The following is a 21,173-nucleotide window of genomic DNA, read 5'->3' on the forward strand; positions in this document are numbered from 1 at the left end:
GAGAGGGTCCACAGGCAGGAACGTCCCGCCCACCGTGAGCCCCTTTTCGAGGGCCAGGGACACCGCCCGCTCCGACCCCAGGAAGAACAGGCCTTCCCAGACATCTTGGAGGCTGCGACAATGGCCGAGGGGCCGACTACCCCAGCCATCGCCCGCACGCACTCCTCGATGGTCATTGTGGGGTGAGTGTAGCTCTTGACTCCGTGTTTTTTAATAATAAGTCGAAAGGGTGGCAGGGCAGCAGGTGGCGCAGGAGGTGCCGTGGAAGCGGTTGCCACCTGCGCATATGTTCTTGCTGGCCCTGCCACCGGCGTGGATGGGGTCGCCATCACGGGGTCCCTTTAAGGGCTGCACCCACCCCAAAGTCACAGGCCTTAATGGTCTTGATTGGCCTCATTTGATTTGACTGAGCAGAGGAGCTCTTAACGAGGCACCTCTCCCCTAGTTGGCAATTGGGGAGGGGCCTTGCTCCCTCTGCTCAGTTGTCTTAATTGTTTTATCTTTTTTTTTTAAATTAGGAGGAAGGGGTCTCAGAGAGAGAGGGGAGAAACAGAGAATAACAGAGAAAGAGAGAGGGGGGTGGGAAGGGGGGGGAACTGTGAGGGCAGGTCTCCCCTCGCAGCTGTGGGTGGGTGCAATCCCCAGATGGCAAAACAAAAACACAGTCTTTGGGTTGGTCTTCAGGTGAGGGGAGAAATGTCTTCACCTGGGGCAGCTCGAGCCACCAGGCACACACTCCTAATGATGTTTAAGAGGGTGATTAAGAAAAATCTTCAGCCTGGTAGCTCCAGCTATCCCAGGCTGGGCAATTGGGGAGGGGGGGGTTCAGTTGTGTGTGGGGCCTAGTTGTGGCAAGGCCCCCACACACACTTCCACACACACACACCCCCCGCGATGTTCCGGCCCTCAGTGGTCTTCATTCCTCCCCCCACCGATTCAACAAAGTCTTTTTGGGAAATGCACCCACACCCACCTGTAGAATGGTAGAGTCTCCCTCTTCCCACACTGGATGTTTGTTGTTGGTTTTTCCCCCTCTCTCCAACTCTTTGCAGAAGTGGTAAATTGTTGTTAAAAGTTTTCTTTTCTCCTCCTCTCCCTCTGGGTGAAAGTTGGTGGTGAAGCCCTTTCCTTCCTTCTCTTCCTGGGCTGGTCTCAGGGCTCTTCAGGCAGGAGCTAAGGTTGATAGCTGCTCCTCTCACTGCAGCTCAGCTCCTACTGTGCAGGACACGCCTCCACTGCTCCACAATTGGTCCTTGTGCATGAAACTCTTTTTGGAGTTCACCTGCAAAAACATAAAACATTAAACCGTGCCACCCGACCTGGGTGACACACCAGACATTTACAAGGCCCTTTTTTCCTTTTTTTGGTTTTTTTTTGTGTTTTTCATTTTTTTGGGTTTTTTTTTGGGGGCGCTAAAATCACATTTTTCCAGTGCCCCCTATAAAAGGGAAGGGGACACTAAAAGCACCGGCAATTAAAACAAATTAAACTTTAAAACGTAAAATCAAATTAAAATTTGGTTGCCGGGCGTGATGATGCACTCCAGTCCCTCCGGTGCCCACCTCTCGCGGAAGGCCGCGAGCGTACCGGTGGACACCGCGTGCTCCATCTCCAAGGACACCCTGGACCGGATGTAAGAGCGGAAGAGAGGCAGGCAGTCAGGTTGAACGACCCCCTCGACCGCCCGCTGCCTGGACCGGCTGATGGCACCCTTGGCCGTGCCCAGGAGCAGTCCTCCGAGGAGGCCTTCGGACCTACCCGCTCCCCTCCGCACAGGGTGCCCAAAGATCAGGAGAGTGGGACTGAAGTGCAGCCAGAATTTCAGGAGCAGCCCCTTCAAATAATGGAACAGGGGCTGCAACCTCGTGCATTCGATAAAAACATGGAACACGGACTCCTCCAGACCGCAGAAATTGCAGGCGGCCTGGGAGTCCGTGAACCGGCTTAAAAATTTATTGCACGGCACTGCTCCGTGCAGCACCCTCCAGGCCAAGTCCCCGATGAATAGTGGGAGGACCCCTGCGTAGAGTGCCCTCCATCGGGGACCCCCGCCTCCTCCGGACGGCAAGATGGTACGCCATGGCGTGTCCGGACGGCCGGCGAGGATGGCAAAGTTGAAAGTGTGCAGGAGCAGCCCGTACAGGAAACCCCTCCGCGCGGAACTGAAAGGCACGGAGGGGATTTCCCTGAGGCGGCTCAAGTTGTGAGGCGCCGGCCCCCGAGGGAGGTTCCGGGGTTTGGCGCCGATGAGGAATTCCGTCCGGACGGGGGTCAGTTCGGACGGGATCTCCCCACGTGCTTGAGCCTCCTCGATGCACCTAACGGAGTCAGGGCCCAGAGCTGTTTTTAGCGACTCGATGGCATCGGCCGCGTGGCGGACGTTGGCAGAGTTTAGGTGCCGTGCCAGCGTGTCTGGCGCCATCCAGCCCGCTCCTCCACCATCGAGCAGGTCCCTGACCCTGGTCACCTCACCAGCCACAGCCCTCTCTTCCGACCGCCACATAAAACCTCGGTCGTGGAGATACGGATTCCCGAGCAGCGGCTCCTGCAGGACGGCCGCCACTCCAGCCGGCGGAGAGCTGCGCTTGGTGGAGACTTTGTTCCAGACCCTGATGAGTTCCCTGTAAAAGACAGGCAGCTCCCGGAGGGCGGTCCTGGCACCCCCCAAGTTCACAAACAGGAGCTGCGTGTCATAATTGAGGTCGCGCTGCTGGCGGAAGAAATACCTCGCCAGAGCGCACCACCTAGGAGGGGGCTCGACGTAAAGGTATCTCTGCAGGGTCTGAAGACGGAAAGTCGCGAGCTGGGCGCTGACGCACACCAACGACTGACCGCCCTCCTCAAGCGGGAGACTCAAGACCGCGGCAGAGACCCAGTGCTTCCTGTTGTTCCAGAAGAAGTCCACCAGCTTCTTCTGTATCTTGGCGACAAACGCAGGGGGAGGGGTCAAAGTGACCAGCCGGTACCACAACATTGCGGCCACCAGCTGGTTTATGACTAGCGCTCGACCCCTGTAGGACAGCACTCGGAGCAGTCCTGTCCAGCGCCCTAGGCGAGCGGCGACCTTGGCCTCCAGCTCCTGCCAGTTCGCCGGCCAGGCTCCCTCGTCGGGGCTAAGGTAGACTCCCAGATAGAGGAGATGGGTCGTGCTCCAGGCAAAAGGCCTGAGCGCCTCCGGCAGGGAGTCCACCCGCCACTGACCCACCAGGAGTCCGGAACATTTCTCCCAGTTGATCCTGGCGGAGGACGCGGCCGAGTAAATCTCCTGGCACTCACGTATCCTCCGCAGGTCAGCGGGATCCTCTACCGCGAGGAGCACGTCATCGGCGTAAGCCGAGAGGACAACCTCCACGCCCGGCCCTTGCAGAGCCAGTCCCGTCAACCTCGTCCGCAAGAGGCGCAGGAAAGGCTCCACGCAAACGGCGTATAACTGGCCGGACATGGGGCATTCCTGGCGCACCCCTCTCCTAAAGCGAAGGGGCGCCGTCAAGGACCCGTTAACCTTAATCAGACACTCCGCGGCGGCGTACAAAAGTCGGATCCGGGCGACGAAATGCGTCCCGAACCCGAAAGCGCGCAGAGTTCCGAGCAGATAGTCGTGATCCACCCTGTCGAACGCCTTCTCTTGGTCGAGGGATAGGAAGGCGACCGACAGACCAGCCTCCTGGGAACAATGGATGAGGTCCCGGACCAGATGGATGTTATCGTGGATTGTCCGGCCCGGCACCGTGTAGGACTGGTCGGGGTGGATCATGTGGTCCAGCACGGCACCAAGGCGAGCAGACATCGCCCTGGCGAAGATTTTGTAGTCCGTGCTGAGGGGGGAGACTGGGCGCCAGTTCTTAAGGAGGCGGAGATCGCCCTTCTTAGGCAGCAGGACGATGACTGCCCTGCGCCAAGAGAGGGGCATCTTCCCGGTCGCCAGACTTTCCCCCAGGACCCGCGCGTAGTCGCTCCCCAGGACGTCCCAGAACGCCCTGTGGAACTCCACGGTCAGCCCGTCCAGCCCCGGGGATTTTCCCCTCGAGAGCCGGGCGAGGGCACCGGTCAGCTCCGCCAGGCTTAGCGGAGCTTCCAGATTTTCGGCGCCCTCCGGGCTGACCTTCGGCAGGTCCTCACACAAAACTCTACGCGCTTCCTCGCTGGACGGATCCGGAGAGAACAGAGCCCCGTAATATTCACGGGCCCTGTTGTTGACGCCCTCCGGATCCGAGACGAGAGAGCTGTCGTCGGCCAGCAGCGTCAAGAGCTGCTTACGGACACTCTGCCTTTTTTCCAGCGAGTAGAAGAAGGGGGAGCCGCGGTAAAGATCCCGCAGGAACCGGATCCGCGACCTCACGAACGCGCCTCGGGACCCGACGAGCTGCAGGTCCTTCAGCGCGGCCTTCTTCGCTTCGTACACCGTCCGCAGGGCCGGGTCCTGGACGACTTGACCGAGACGGGCTTCCAGGTCGAGCACCTCTTTTTCTAGGCGCCCGACTCTGGCCGCCCGCCTCTTGGTCGACCCCCTCGCGTACTCTTGACAGAAGACGCGGACGTGAGCCTTGCCCACGTCCCACCATAGCCTCAAGGAGGGGAAGCCCCGCTGCTTCCTTCTCCAGTCGGCCCAGAATCGACAGAACAAGTCCTGGAACCGCACGTCCTCCAGCAGCCGGTTGTTAAAGTGCCAGTACGCGGACCCCGTCCTCGCGCGGAGCGAAGCGAGCTCCGCCCACACCAGGTGGTGGTCCGAACACGGCACCGGCCGCATGGAGGCCGCCGGGACGCAGGAAACGATCGCCCGAGACACGTAAAGGCGGTCGACTCTAGACCATCCTACTCCAGGCCTCACCCAAGTAAAGGCACTGGAGTCGGGGTGGAGATTTCGCCAGACGTCCACCAAGTCGAAGGACCCGACCAGGTCCCTCAACTTCTCCATCACCGTCATGCACTGCGGGGCACCGGAGCGGTCCCTCGCCTCGAGGGTGCAGTTAAAATCCCCCCCCGAGGACAATGCAGTCGCCGATGTCGACGGAGACAAGAAGAGCGGACACCTCTTCAAAGAAGCGCGTTTGCTGCGGGCCGGGCTGAGGGGCGTACACGTTCACGAGATGGAGCGGCACGTCCCCCAGGTGAACCGTTACGTGCAGCAAGCGGCCTGGCACGGGCTCCTCGACCCCCAAGATCTCCGGCTGAAAATGCGGGCCCAGCAAGATGGCCACCCCACTAGAAATGGCGGTGAGGTGGCTCATGCGGACCTCTCCTTGCCATTCCAGGAGCCACGTGGCTTCGTCTCCCGGAACGGTGTGGGTTTCTTGCAGGAAGCACACCGCATATTTCCCCTCCCGCAGGAGCGAAAAATTGTCAAATCTACGGCGTGCCCCTCTGCCGCCGTTGATGTTGAGGCTGGCTATGGTTATCTTCATGACAAAAGCATAGTGCGACCTCTACCTTAACCTATTGTAGGGGAGGGAGCTCCCTCCGCAGCCCAGCGAGGAGTCCCTCGAGCTCGCGCAGCTCAAGGTGTTGCGCCTTTGTCAAGGGCCCGCCCACGGCCAAGGTTTTAACGGCGGCGCGGACGGACCCCTTGATCAGCTGTGGCTCGGACCATTTTTCCAGGGCCAGTCGGGCTTGGTTGCAGTGACCCCGGCTCTGGGCCAAAAAGTCCCGGAGTTCCTTTGCAGGAATGAGGATGGTCTCGGCGGCGGCCGCGAGCAGATCCACCGCCTCGCTGGCGGTGGTCTCTAGGTCTTCACCCGCATCCCCCACCGAGTCCCTGTCCTCCTCCGGGAGGTGGCCGCCAGCAGCCGGCCCATCGACCGCACAAGGTATGGCACATGACCCGGCCGCTCCAACCGGCCCTGGCTCTGCCCCGATCCCACCCCCAGGATCGTCGGCAGAGGAGTCCCCACTGGGCTCTTTTAAAAATGGTGCTGGGTCGGGAAATGACAACGGAAGGGGTTCCCCCTCCGCCCCAGGAACCGGGGAACAAGGAGAGACCCGGCCATAGGAAATCCCCAGGCTCTCCAAGTGCACCAGCTCCACAGCAAAAGGCGAGGGTGGGTGTTCCTCCCCCTCCCCGCTGCCACCCCCCGGCCCAGCATCTACAGTGTCATTATAAACATTTATTTCATTTTCTGCCGGGTCGAGCGACTCCCGGGGGAAGTTGGGTATTAGCTGGGCGGGCTCAGGTTCGGCCTTTTCGACCCCGCCCGCCTCAGTCCCCGGGACGCCTGGCCCGGCGGCAATGCATTCCTCCGCGGTCCCCACGCCCCCCACGACAGGCAGATCTTCCACGCCATCCCCGGGAGGCAGAAGCTGAGCAGCCTCGACTGTCTCACCCTCCCCGGGGACAGACTCCTCCCGCCTACGGCGCTGCTTGGGGGCGCTGGTGGGGGACGCGGGACACGCAGTGGGCACCGACTCCTCCGCGGAGGGATGTTGTTCCCCCTCCGCCTCAACGGAGCGGCGCCTCCTTTTGTTGCTGGAGGTGCGCGGAGGCAGGGAGACCTCCATGTCTGCCGAGGCCTCCCGCTCCGCCCCCCCCTTTTCCTTTTCTTGCCCGCGCCCGGGCCCCTCTGCGGTGTTGTTCAAGGGCTCGGGCACGGGCTCAGGGCACCCCGTGCTCGCCGGTGACTGGGTTGGGCCGAGCGCGGTAAACAAATTGTCTGGCGCACCGAGCGGACCCGCCTCTGGATGTTTTGCCTTGTCCCGCGCCTTCCTTCCGTTCGGACGCTCTCCCTCCCCCCCGCCGGAGGCCCCGAAAACAAAGGCCTCCGACGATGCCCGCGCACCTATGGCTTCCGGCACGCGGACGCAACTCGGGGGAGGGGTGGCGGCGGCGCCAGCCTTGGCCGCCTTCGGTGGTTTGGCGGCCTTGGAGGCGGGGCAGTTCTTGCGAATGTGTCCCACCTCTCTGCAGGCATGGCACCGCACGCCGTCCGATGTCCAGAAGACGCGGTAGGCAGTCCCCTCGTGCACCACATTAAAAGACCCCTCCGTCGTCTCCTCCCGCGCCAGCCGGACAAAGAGCTGGCGGCGGATGGAGAACACGTGGCGCAGGCTGCTCTCTCTGAGGCCGAGCGGTATGGGGTTGATCCCCGACCTTACCTCCCCCAGTTGGTGTAGGTGAGGGAGGAGGAGCTCAGCGGGAACAAAGGGCGGGACGTTCGATATGATGACCCTCTGCACGGTGGCCTCGAGAGCGTCCACCGGCAGGAACATCCCGCCCACCGTGAGCCCCTTTTCGAGGGCCAGGGACACCGCCCGCTCCGACCCCAGGAAGAACACGGCCTTCCCAGACATCTTGGAGGCTGCGACAATGGCCGAGGGGCCGACCACCCCAGCCATCGCCCGCACGCACTCCTCAATGCTCATTGTGGGGTGAGTGTAGCTCTTGACCCCGTGTTTTCTGGTCATTAATCTGAAAGGTGGCAGGGCAGCGGGTGGCGCAGGAGGTGCCGTGGAAGCGGTTGCCACCTGCGCATACGTCTTCGCTGGCCCTGCCACCGGCATGGATGGGGTCGCCATCACGGGGTCCCTTTAAGGGCTACACCCACCCCAAAGTCACAGGCCTTAATGGTCTTGATTGGCCTCGTTTGATTTGACTGAGCAGAGGAGCTCTTAATGAGGCACCTCTCCCCTAGTTGGCAATTGGGGAGGGGCCTTGCTCCCTCTGCTCAGTTGTCTTAATTGTTTTTTTTTTATTAATTTGGGAGAAAGGGGCCTCAGAGAGAGAGGGGAGAAGCAGAGTAACAGAGAAAGAGAGAGGGGGGTGGGAAGGGGGGGGGAACTGCGAGGGCAGGTCTCCCCTCGCAGCTGTGGGTGGGTGCAATCCCCAGATGGCAAAACACAAAGTCTTTGGGGTGGTCTTCAGGTGAGGGGAGAAGATGTCTTCACCTGGGGCAGCTCGAGCCACCAGGCACACACTCCTAATGATGTTTAAATAGGGTGATTAAGGAAAATCTTCAGCCTGGTAGCTCCAGCTATCCCAGGCTAGGCAATTGGGGGGGGGGGGGGGGTTCAGTTGTGTGTGGGGCCTCGTTGTAAGCAAGGCCCCCACACACACTTTCCACACACACACACCCCCCGCGATGTTCCGGCCCTCAGTGGTCTTCTTTCCTCCCCCCACCGATTCAACAAAGTCTTTTTGGGACTGCACCCACACCCACCTGTAGAAATGGTAGAGTCTCCCTCCTTCCACACTGGATGTTTGTTGTTGGTTTTTCCCCCTCTCTCTAACTCTATGCAGAATGGTAAAAAGATGTACAAAGTTTTCTTTTCTCCTCCTCTCCCTCTGGGTGAAAGTTGGTGGTGAAGCCCCTTCCTTCCTTCTCTTCCTGGGCTGTTCTCAGGGCTCTCCAGGCAGGAGCTAAGGTTGGTAGCTGCTCCTCTCTCAGCAGCTCAGCTCCAACTGTGCAGGACACGCCTCCACTGCTCCACAATTGGTCCTTGTGCATGAATCCCAAAAAGCTAGTTTGCAGGTGCAGCAGGTAATCAGGAAGGCGAATGGAAGGTTGGCCTTCATTGCGAGAGGGATGGAGTACCAAAGCAGGGAGGTCCTGCTGCAACTGTACAGGGTATTGGTGAGACCGCATCTGGAGTACTGCGTGCAGTTTTGGTCACCTTACTTAAGGAAGGATATACTAGCTTTGGAGGGGGTACAGAGACATTTCATTAGGCTGATTCCAGAGATGAGGGGGTTACCTTATGATGCTAGATTGAGTAGACTGGGTCTTTACTCGGAGTTCAGAAGGAAGAGGGGTGATCTGATAGAAACATTTAAAATAATGAAAGGGATAGACAAGATAGGGGCAGAGAGGTTGTTTCCACTGGTCGGGGAGACTAGAACTAGGGGGCACAGCCTCAAAATACAGGGGAGCCAACTTAAAACCGAGTTGAGAAGGAATTTCTTCTCTCAGAGGGTTGTGAATCTGTGGAATTCTCTGCCCAGGGAAGCAGTTGAGGCTAGATCATTGAATGTATTCAAATCACAGATAGATAAGTTTTTAACCAATAAGGGAATTAAGGGTTACGGGGAGCGGGTAGGTAAGTGGAGCTGAGTCCACGGCCAGATCAGCCATGATCTTGTTGAGTGGCGGAGCAGGCTCGAGGGGTTAGATGGCCTACTCCTGTCCCTAATTCTTATGTTCTTATGTTATTATGTTCTTATAAAACACACCGCGGTCTTATTCCCACTAATTATTGGTCCCGTATTACTGGCCTATCCCCAATGTTGTTTTGTTTCCTTGTTACGTTGTTTTATGTCCGTTATTTAAGTCTACGATTCTTTATCACAACTAATGTTGCCCGTGTGGTGTCCTTATACCTTACTATAGAATCACATGAGGCATGTACTGCAGACAAAGCCACCACGTGACCTGAACCTTTATTCCCAGGACCAAGAAGTGTTGACCCTGTGTGGGACCTCCCTTTATATACCTGGATGACCAGGTGAGGAGTGTCTCCCACAAGTTCACCCCCTGTGGTCAAGGTGTGCATTACTCAGGTGTATACAGTGTGCAGTGTTGCTACATGAAGGTTACAGTTATGTGAAGGTTACAAACATGACATCACCTCCCCCCAATGTCTTTCGGTCAAAGATTGAGTCTTTCAGGCGGTCGACGCTCTCTCGTGGAGCGCCGCAGTTGGGGCTCTGGTGGTTGGGCCTTGTCATGCGTCTCTTTCGCCTGAGGTGATTCCGGCCTGTCCGGGCTGGCCGCAGGGACTGTGCATGCTGGTGAATGTCCTTGTTGCTCGTTCTCTGGCAGTGGTGTGGGTGACATCTCATGATCTTCCTCAGGTTCCTCAGTGTCCATGCTGAACCTTTTCTTTACTTGGTCCAAATGTTTGCGGCCTATCTGACCATTGTTAAGTCTGAGACCACTATGACCCTATTCCCCTCTTTGCCAATTACAGTACCCTCAAGCCACTTGGGTCCCAAAGCATGATTGAGAACGAATACAGGGTCATCGATTTCTATGCAGCTCCCCACTGAGTTGCGATCATGGCACTTGATTTGGGACTGGCGCTTGCCCTCAACAATGTCTGACAGGGCTGGATGAATGAGGGACAGCCACGTTTAAGCGTGCCTTTCATGAATAGTTCCGCGAGCGGGACTCCCGTGAGCGAATGCGGCCGGGACCTATAGGCCAGCAGGAGGCGTGATAGGCGGTACTGAAGGAAGGATCCTTGAACTGCCATGACCATCTCCGCACTTTGCTCCGATGCCCCCTCGGTGATTGCCAGTGGGAGCCTGCTGAGCGCAATTTTCGGGCCTGGCCAGTGCCATATGGTGTAGTCATATGCAGCCAGCATGAGGGCCCACCGCTGTATGCGAGCTGACGCATTGGCATTAACATCCCTGTTGTCCGACAACAAGGCTGTCAACAGTTTGTGGTCCGTTTCTAACTCAAACCTTCTGCCGAAAAGGTACTGGTGCATCTTTTTCACCCTGTAGACACATGCGAGTGCTTCCTTTTCAACCATCCCATATCCCCGTTCTGCTTGGGAGAGCGACCTGGAGGCATAAGCCACAGGTTGGAGTTGGCCCTCATCATTACTCTGCTGCAACACGCACTCAACCCCATAGGATTATGCATCACACGTTAAAACCAGTTTCTTACAGGGGTTGTGCAAGGTCAACAGCTTGTTAGAACAAAGCAGATTCTGCGCCCGATTGAAAGCCCGTTCTTGACAGTCCCCCCAAAACCATTCATAACCCTTACGCAGGAGCACGTGCAGCGGCTCCAACAATGTACTTCAGTTCAGCAGAAAGTTCCCGAAGTAGTTCAATAGTTCCAGAAATGACCGCAACTCTGATGTGTTGCCGAGCCTGGGCGCATGACGGATTGCCTCCGTTTTGGATCGGTAGGCCGGATCCCGTCTGCGGCAATCCTCCTGCCCAAAAACTCGACCTCTGGGGCCAAAAACACACACTTAGATTTCTTTAGTCGCAAGCCTAACCGGTCCAGTCGGCGTAGCACCTCCTCCAGATTGTGGATGTGTTCCTTGGTGTCTCGACCCGTGATCAGGATGCCATCTTGGAATACGATTGTTCCAGGGATGGATTTAAGCAAGCTTTCCAAGTTTCTCTGGAAGATAGCGGCCGCTGAACGAATGCCAAATGGACACCTGTTGTAAACGAATAGCCCCTTGTGCGTAGTGATGGTGGTCAGAAGCTTGGATTATTTAGCCAGTTCCTGAGTTATGTATGCTGAAGTGAGGTCCAACTTGGTGAACAGCTTGCCAAAACAGTGTGGCAAAAGATCCTCCGCTCTCGGAAGTGGGTATTGGTCCTGCAGTGACACTCGGTTGATGGTGGCCTTGTCGTCGCCACAAATCCTGACCAAGCCATCCGCTTTAAGGACAGGAACGATGGGGCTTGCCCAGTCACTGAATTCAACAGGCAAAATTATGCCCTCTCTTAGCAGCCTGTCCAACTCACTCTCAATTCTCTCACGCATCACATACGACACGGCTCTGGCTTTGTGGTGCACTGGGCTGGCGTCCGGGGTGATGCGTACCACTACGTTGGTGCCCTTAAAAGTCCCGATACCTGGTTGAAAAAGTGGCTCGAATTTCTGTAGGACCTGTGAGCATGAACTTCACTCCACAGATGAAATGGCGTGCACATCCCCCCATTTCCAGTTCATCTCGGCTAACCAGCTCCTCCTCAAGAGCGCGGGACCATTCCTCGGGACAATCCAGAGTGGCAGCCGGTTCTCCGATCCATTGTGTGTGACTACCAAGTTTGCACTGCCTAGTACTGGGATGATCTCTCTGGTGTACGTCTGTAACTGCGTGTCAATGCGTTTCAGTTTGGGCCTGTTAGCTTTAAGTGGCCATAGTTTTTCAAATTGTTGGGCACTCATAAGTGACTGGCTGGCTCCTGTGTCCAGCTCCATGCATACCGGGATGTCATTTCATAGAACTTTCATCATCATCAGTGGCATTTTGGTATATGAGCTGTGGACGTCTGCCACATGAACCCGTTGGATTTCAGCGTCCATAGCTTTGCCCCAAGCATCACCCTGCCTTGCAGACCCCTCGTCTGGTTCCTCTGCCTCGTAAACTAGCCTTGCTATGGGTTTTCTGCACATTCTGGCCAGATATCCACTGAAGTTACAGTTTCTGCAGATAAATTGCTGAAACCTACAGGTTTCCGCAGCATGTCTGCCACTGCACCTCCAGCATGAGCTGAGATTGTTGTGAACAAAGGAACTGTTAACAGGCATTCCTCTCTAATTGTCTCTTTGATTACTCCTGAGCACTCTGTTGCTGAGTGTCAATGGTCCCATCCTGGGACGCATTGTCCCTTGTGATGGCGTGAATTGCCGATCCCCCTGCCATTGTCTCTGTTGCTGGCCCACCCTAGAGTCTGTTGCTGCCTGGGCGGTGTCGAATTGCCCTTGCCTGCCTGCGGGGTTCTGTATCTCGTTTACAATGTTCACTCCCTGGTCCATCGCCACGTTGGAACCAGGGCTGCGTGTGTAAATTATCTTGATCTCCTCTTCCCCTGCCATGAAGATCTGAGCTATCAACGTTGCCCTTTCCAAAGTCAAGTTCTTGGTCTCAATAAGCTTCCTGAAAATCCCGACATGACCAATGCCCTCAATGAAGAAATCCCTTAACATCTCCACCCTGCAGGTGTTTGTGAACTTACAGAGGCTGGCCAAACGCCGAAGGTCCGCAACGAAGTCCGATATGCTTTGTCCCTCCCGACGCTGGTGTGTGTAGAACCGGTGCTGGGCCATGTGTATACTGCTCGCCGGTTTGAAGTGCTCACCGATCAGAGTGCTGAGCTCTTAAAAAAACTTGTCCGCCGGCTTCTCGGATGCGAGCAGGTCTTTCATCAGCGCATACATCTTAGGTCCACAGCTGGTCAGTAGATGCGCCCTCCGCTTGCCAGCTGCTTCCTCTCCCAGCCAGTCCTTCGTGACAAAGCTCTGCTGGAGCCTCTCAACGAAATCGTCCCAGTCCTCGCCAACACTGTACTGTTCATCTGTGCTACCGGTGGCCATCCTCGTGGGTCGTTGATTCCCGTTTCTCGTCGCCAAATATGGTGTCCTTACACCTTACTATAGAATCACATGAGGCATGTACTGCAGACAAAGTCACTACGTGACCTGAACCTTTATTCCCAGGACCAAGAAGTGCTGACCCTGCGTGGGACCTCCCTTTATATACCTGGATGACCAGGTGAGGAGTGTCTCCCACAAGTTCACCCCCTGTGGTCAAGGTATGCATTACTCAGGTGTATACAGTGTACAGTGTTATTACATAAAGGTTACAGTTATGTGAAGGTTACAAACATGACAGCCCGAATCCGTGTAATACATGCCTTGCCGTCCCTCAGCCTGTTGTCCTTTATATGAGGCTGCGTTACCCCATGTTGTTTCCATGAGCACCAGAGTCCTGCAAAAAAACAATATTTCCCAGTCATCACCGGTCAGTTAGTGACCATGCTTTTTTAACTTGGTCCAGTGTTTCCACTTGCCGAAATCCCTTATAACTACACAGGCGTACATGTCCCTTACCATCCTCCCCATCACCTGATTGGTCCCTTTGGGGTATTAGTTCAAAGGGTATCAGTCCTGTCGTCCGACTAGGAGTTGCCCTGAGCTTCATCAGTACTCGGGGTAACCTGTCTACCTATCCCTTTCCAGTCTCTCCGATTGCTTTAGCTCGGGCCGCTTTTAAGGTCCTCTTTATTTGTTCCACTAATCTGGAGGATTCTGGATGGTATGGGACATTTTTGCCTGATCCAGAGTAAAGCGCAGGCCTGTTTCATTATCTTCCCTGTGAAGTGTGCACCATGATCTGAATCCAGCTGTAGTGGCATTCCCCATCGGGGTATTATTTCTTCTGCTAGGATCCTGGCCACGGTTTCTGCTGAACAATTTCTTGGGACGAAAGCTTCTACCCACTTTGTAAACTGGTCTATTATCACTAACCAGCACTGAAGCACTGACCACACATGATCTGCTTCGCTGGGCAGGCCACATAATTCGCATGCCAGACACGAGACTCCCTAAGCAATTGCTCTATGCGGAGCTCCTTCACGGCAAACGAGCCAAAGGTGGGCAGCGGAAATGTTACAAGGGTACCCTCAAAGCCTCCCCGGTGAAGTGTGACATCACCACTAGTATTAGGCAGTCCCTCGTATCGAGGATGACCCACTTTCACGCCAAAAAGAGATGAGTTCACAGGTGTTTCAATGAGGGACCTGGCAATCTAGGTCCAGAACTACATACTAAAGGGTGGAAGATGCCTGTGCGTGGATTCTTTTAACGTGAAGTGACCATTGCACACCAGCCACCACACGGGCTTGACAGAGCTAGGTCTTGATCCAGTGGCAAAGGTTAACCAAGACGGCTGGAGACCAAGCTCTGCTGCACGGACCTAGTGCGCAAGCATGCTCCTACTATCCATCGATTGCAGTGTGGGTTGGCCCATGCTGCCCCAGTGCCCTCGGCTCTCCTTGGCCCTGAACCCTTGCCTGACACTGACACCACTGACACCTGGAAGACCCTGACCGAAGACTGCCCTAGGTGGAGAAAGTACATCCGGGAGGGCATTGAGCTCTTCGAATCTCAACGCCGAGAGCATGAAGAGGTCAAGCACAGGCAGTGGAAGGAGCGTGTGGTAAATCAGTCCCACCACCCTGCTTCCCCCGACGAATGTCTGTTCCACCTGTGACAGGGTCTGTGGCTCTCCTATTGGACTCTTCAACCACCAAAGAACTCACTTTAGGAGTGAAAGCAAGTCTTCCTCGATTCTGAGGGACTGCCGATGATGATGATGACTAGGAAGTATATCATCCCCTGGTTGCTGGGTAACAGTCCAGTAAAATCTATCTGAAAGTTTTCCCAGGGTCCTTTTGGTCGGGGCTGATGTCCCATTCTGACCTTACTTTCCCCCCTGGGTTCTATTTTGCGTATGTCAGGCACCTTCTACAGTAATTCTCTATATCTCTACCCATTCTCTTCCACCATCAGCATCTGGACATCGAGCTTATCATGTTGGTTCTACCTGTATGGACATATCAGTGGTATAAATTTATTAGGCTCCCCTGGATGCATTCCGGGGCCATCACATTCCCATCTTTCCTCCATATCCCGTCGGTCCCCTGTTGGGCCCCTCTCTGCTTCCACCCCTCCTTTTCCTGTGGCGTGACTTCTCCCTGTGCCTTAAGCATGTTTACTTCCTCAGACCCAATGGTACATGCTCCAACCTGGGCTTCCCCGCCCAGTGTACCTGTGTTTGCCACTCGCTTGGCTGCCTCATCTGCCCATGCGTTTCCCTGTTGATGTTGATCAGTAATCTTGTACTACTCCCAAAAGCATACTGACTGTCTGTATAGATGTTTATTCTTTTTCCCTTAGCCAACCTCAGAGCTTCGGTAAGAGCCACCAATTCAGCCACTCAAGCTGATAAGCCCCCTTCTAACCATCCTTCCCTTCTAACCTGTCTGCTGCTATCTACCACTGCCCATCCCGTCCGTGGTGTCCCGTTGATATAGCGCCGAGACCCATCTACATAGAGATCCATGTCGGCCTCCTCAAGCCTGACTACTTCCCTTGTCTTCTCCCGTCAGGCTACACTGATGCTCGTCTCCCTGCGTAATGATCCACCCTGAAGGGTTGTTACAGTTGTCTTTTATTGTTACCTTCCCACCTAGCCCTTCGCGTGTCGGATACCCGTTTTAGCCTTCCTGTGTTCAGCAATTCTACTAAGGTATGCTGGGTATGTGTCCCAACATTACGATGCCACTGGCCTAGACCTGTCCCCATGCAATGATCTTTACTGTGGTGGGTACAGATGTGAAAGGGCCTATTCTGGTCGGGTAATCCCAGGGCTGGAGCACGTGTGAGAGCTTGTTTTAACCTTCCAACCACAATTTCAGTAGTTGAATAGCCCTAGTACCTGCCTGATTCCTTTCACAGTTCCTAGCCTGTGCATTGATGGAACCGCTTACTTTCTGTCCTCAGGCCTCTGTCTCTTTCCTTGTGATATTATGTATCCTAGACATGTTACTTTGCTCCTTCCTACCGGCACCTTTCTAGGGTTTATTTTTAATCAGGCACTCTGTAGAGCTGCTAGCACTGTAGTTAAAGCTAGTACGTGTTGTAGAAACATAGAAACATAGAAAATTGGTGCAGGAGTAGGCCATCCGGCCCTTCGAGCCTGCGCCACCATTCAATAAGATCATGGCTGATCATTCCTTCAGTACCCCTTTCCTGCTTTCTCTCCATTCCCCTTGATCCCTTTAGCCGCAAGGGCCATATCTAACTCCCTCTTGAATATATCCAATAAGCTGGCATCAACAACTCTCTGCGGCAGGGAATTCCACAGGTTAACAACACTCTGAGTGAAGAAGTTTCTCCTCATCTCAGTCCTAAATGGCCTGCATCTTATCCTAAGACTGTGTCCCCTGGTTCTGGACTTCCCCAACATCGGAAACATTCTTCCCGCATCTAACCTGTCCAGTCCAGTCAGAATCTTATATGTTTCTATGAGATCCCCTCTCATCCTTCTAAACTCCAGTGTATAAAGGCCCAGTTGATCCAGTCTCTCCTCATATGTCAGTCCAGCCAGCCCTGGAATCAGTCTGGTGAACCTTCGCTGCACTCCCTCAATAGCAAGAATGTCCTTCCTCAGATGCGGAGACCAAAACTGAACACAATATTCCAGGTGGGGCCTCACCAAGGCCCTGTACAACTGCAGTAAGACTTCCCTGCTCCTATACTCAAATCCCCTTGCTATGAAGGTCAACATACCATTTGCCTTCTTCACCGCCTGCTGTACCTGCTTGTCAACCTTCAATGACTGATGAACCATGACATTCAGGTCTCGTTGCACCTCCCCTTTTCCTAATCTGCCGCCATTCAGATAATATTCTGCCTTCGTGTTTTTGCCCCCAAAGTGGATAACCTCACATTTATCCACATTATACTGCATCTGCAATGTATTTGCCCACTCGCCTAACCTGTTCAAATCACCCTGCAGCCTCTTAGCATCCTCCTCACAGCTCACACCATCACCCAGTTTAGTGTCATCTGCAAACTTGGAGATAATACACTCAATTCCATCATCTAAATCATTAATATATATTGTAAAGAGCTGGTGTCCCAGCACTGAGCCCTGTAGCACTCCACTAGTCACTGCCTGCCATTCTGAAAAGGACCCGTTAATCCCGACTCTCTGCTTCCTGTCTGCCAACCAGTTCTCTATCCACGTCAGTACATTACCCCCAATACCATGTGCTTTGATTTTGCACACCAATCTCTTGTGTGGGACCTTGTCAAAAGCCTTTTGAAAGTTCAAATACACCACATCCACTGGTTCTCCTCTGTCCACTCTACTAGTTACATCCTCAAAAGATTCCAGAAGATTTGTCAAGCATGATTTCCCCTTCATAAATCCATGCTGACTTGGACCAATCCTATCACTGCATTCCAAATGCACTGCTATTTCATCCTTAATAATTGATTCCAACATTTTCTCCACTACGGATGTCAGGCTAACCGGTCTATAATTACCTGTTTTCTCTGTCCCTCCTTTTTTTAATAGTGGTGTTACATTAGCCACCCTCCAGTCCATAGGAACTGATCCAGAGTCGATAGACTGTTGGAAAATATTCACCAATGCATCCACTATTTCTAGGGCCACTTCCTTAAGTACTCTGGGATGTAGACTATCAGGCCCTGGGGATTTATCGGCCTTCAATTCCGTCAATTTCCCTAACACAATTTCCCGCCTAATAAGGATATCCTTCAGTTCCTCCTTCTCACTAGACCTTCGGTCCCCTAGTACATCCGGAAGGTTATTTGTGTCTTCCTTTGTGAAGACAGAAGCAAAGTACTTGTTCAATTGGTCTGCCATTCCTTTGTTCCCCATTATAAATTCACCCGAATCTGACTGCAAGGGCCCTACGTTTGTCTTGACTAATCTTTTTCTCTTCACATATCTATCGAAGCTTTTGCAGTCATTTTTTATGTTTCTGGCAAGCTTCCTCTCGTACTCTATTTTCCCCCTCTTAATTAAACCCTTTGTCCTCCTCTGCTGTATTCTAAATTTCTCCCAGTCTTCCGGTTTGCTGCTTTTTCTGGCTAATTTGTATGCCTCTTCCTTGGATTTAACAGTATCCTTAATTTCCCTTGTTAGCCACGGTTGAGCCACCTTCCCCGTTTTATTTTTACTCCAGACAGGGATATACAATTGTTGAAGTTCGTCCATATGATCTTTAAAGGTTGCCATTGCCTATCCACTGTCAACCCTTTAAGTATCATTTGCCAGCCTAATTAGCCAATTCGCGCCTCATACCATCAAAGTTACCTTTCCTTAAGTTCAGGAGCCTAGTTTCTGAATTAACTTTGTCACTCTCCATCTTAATAAAGAATTCTACCATATTATGGTCACTCTTCCGCAAGGGGCCTCGCACAAAAAGATTGCTAATTAGTCCCTTCTCATTACACATCACCCAGTCTAGGATGGGCATCTCTCTGGTTGGTTCCTCGACATATTGGTCTTGAAAACCATCCCTAATACACTCCAGGAAATCCTCCTCCACTGCATTTCTACCAATCAATATGTCGATTAAAGTCGCCCATGATTGCTGCTGTACCTTTATTGCACACATCGCTTATTTCTTGTTTGATGCTGTCCCCAACCTCACTACTACTATTTGGTGGCCTGTACACAACTCCCACTAACGTTTTCTGCCCTTTGGTATTCCGTAGCTCCACCCAAACCGATTCCACATCATCCAAGCTAATGTCCCTCCTTACAATTGCATTAATTTCCTCTTTAACCAGCAATGCCACCCAGCCTCTTTTTCCTTTCTGTCTATCCTTCCTAAATGCTGAATACCCTTGGATGTTGAGTTCCCAGCCTTGGTCACCCTGGAGCCATGTCTCCGTGATGCCAATCACATCGTATCCCTTAACTGCTGTCTGCGCAGTTAATTTGTCCAACTTATTCCGAATACTCTTCGCATTGAGGCACAGAGCCTTCAGGCTTGTCTTTTTAACACACTTGGACCCTTTAGAATTCTGCTGTAAATTGGCCCTTTTTGTGTTTGGCTTGGGTTTCTCTGCCCTCCACTTTTACTATTCTCCTTTCTATCTTTTGCTTCTGTCTCCATTTTATTTCCCTCTGTTTCCCTGCATAGGTTCCCATCCCCCTTCCATATTAGTTTAACTCCTCCCAAACAGCACCAGCAAACACTCCCCCTAGGACATTGGTTCCGGTCCTGCCCAGCTGCAGACCATCCGGTTTGTACTGTTCCCACCTCCCCCAGAACCGGTTCCAATGTCGCAGGAATTTGAATCCCTCCCTTCTGCACCACTGCTCAAGCCACATATTCATCTGAGCTATCCTGCGATTCCTACTCTGACTAGCAGTGGCACTGGTAGCAATCCTGAGATTACTACTTTTGAGGTCCTACGTTTTAATTTAACTCCTAGCTCCCTAAATTCGTTTCGTAGGATCTCATCCCGTTTTTTACCTATATCATTGTTACCTATATGTACCACGACAACTGGCTGTTCACCCTTCCTTTTTGGAATGTCCTGCACCTGCTCCAAGACATCCTTGACCCTTACACCAGGGAGGCAACATACCATCCTGGAGTCTCGGTTGCTGGCGCAGAAACGCCTATCTATTCCCCTTACAATTGAATCCCCTATCACTATAGCTCCCCCACTCTTTTTTTGCCCTCCTGTGCAGCAGAACCAGCCACAGTGCCATGGACTTGGCTGCTGCTGCTCTTCCCTGATGAGTCATCCCCCTCAACAGTACCCAAAGCGGTGTATCTGTTTTGCAGGGGGATGACCGCAGGGGACCCCTGCAGTACCTTCCTTGCACTGCTCTTCCTGTTGGTCTTGCATTCCCTATCTGGCTGTGTACCCTTTACCTGCGATGAGACCAACTCGCTAAATGTGCTGTTCACATCATTCTCAGCATCGTGGATGCTCCAGAGTGAATCCACCCGCAGCTCCAGTGCCGCAATGCGGTTGGTCAGGAGCTGTAGGCGGATACACTTCCCGCACACATAGTCGTCAGGGACACCGGAGGAGTCCCTGACTTCCCACATGGTACAGGAGGAGCATAACTCGTGTCCGAGCTGTCCTGCCATGACTTAACCTCTAGGTAAACTTAAATTGGTAACAACAATGCTAAATATTACTTACTGATAAAGAAAAAAAAATAAAAACTACTCACCAATAACCAGCCAATCACTTACCCCCTTGGCTGTGACGTCACTTTTGAATTTCTTTCTACTTCTTTTTTGGCTTCTCACCCTGCTGCAGCTGCACAAGCCCCGCCTCTTGACCTCCCGCTGGGCCTCTCGACCTCCCATTGGGCCTCTCCGACTCACGCTGGCCTTTTGTAAGCCTGGGACGCTGCCACTCCACCTCTTGACCTCCTGCTGGGCCTTGCCGACTCACGCTGGCCTTTTGTAGGCCTGGGACGCTGCCACTCCACCTCTCTACCTCCTGCTGGGCCTCTCCGACTCACGCTGGCCTTTTGTAGGCCTGGGACGCTGCCACTCCACATCTCGACCTCCCGCTGGGCCTCGCCGACTCACGCTGGCCTTTTGTAGGCCTGGGACGCTGCCGCTCCTCCTCTCGACCTCCCGCTGTTGTTCTGTACTGGAGGCAATAAGGATATCATCCACATACTACAAAAGGGTGCTCCCTTCTTTGCCTGTTGGGGGCCTCGCCTTCCTACGCCTCCTCGCTTATTGCAGCTAAAACATATCAGGGGAGCTGCGCAGGGGTGTGTCTCCTCCCCCTTCATCTCTGCTGTTATTTTTGCTATCTTCTCCCTTTGTTTGGAGTTCTGCCCACTCCAAAGTTTCATCCCGCACTCTAAATCCAAACTTAATTCTCTTTTGATGGGCTTCTCCTAGCCTGTCTTTAAACATCCCGTGCTTGAGGAATTCCAATTTTTGCATTTTTTGCTACGGCTGTGCACTGCACTATCCGTCTGGTCCCGTCTTTTATCTCTTCCAGCTTATTTATCTTAGCTTCTAACTCTTGAATTTGTTTTGTTTGAGTATCTAGTTCTTTTATCTGTCCTCTGTAGCAGGCGAGTATTAGTACATAGGCTTGCTCCATTTTATTCTTATTCTGACTATCCCACCATTTCCTCTGTCTGTCAGGTGAGTCTTCTGGCTGCCGTCCTTG

This window comes from Pristiophorus japonicus, chromosome 5 (assembly GCF_044704955.1).
Source record: "Pristiophorus japonicus isolate sPriJap1 chromosome 5, sPriJap1.hap1, whole genome shotgun sequence".
Lineage (NCBI taxonomy): Eukaryota > Metazoa > Chordata > Chondrichthyes > Pristiophoridae > Pristiophorus > Pristiophorus japonicus.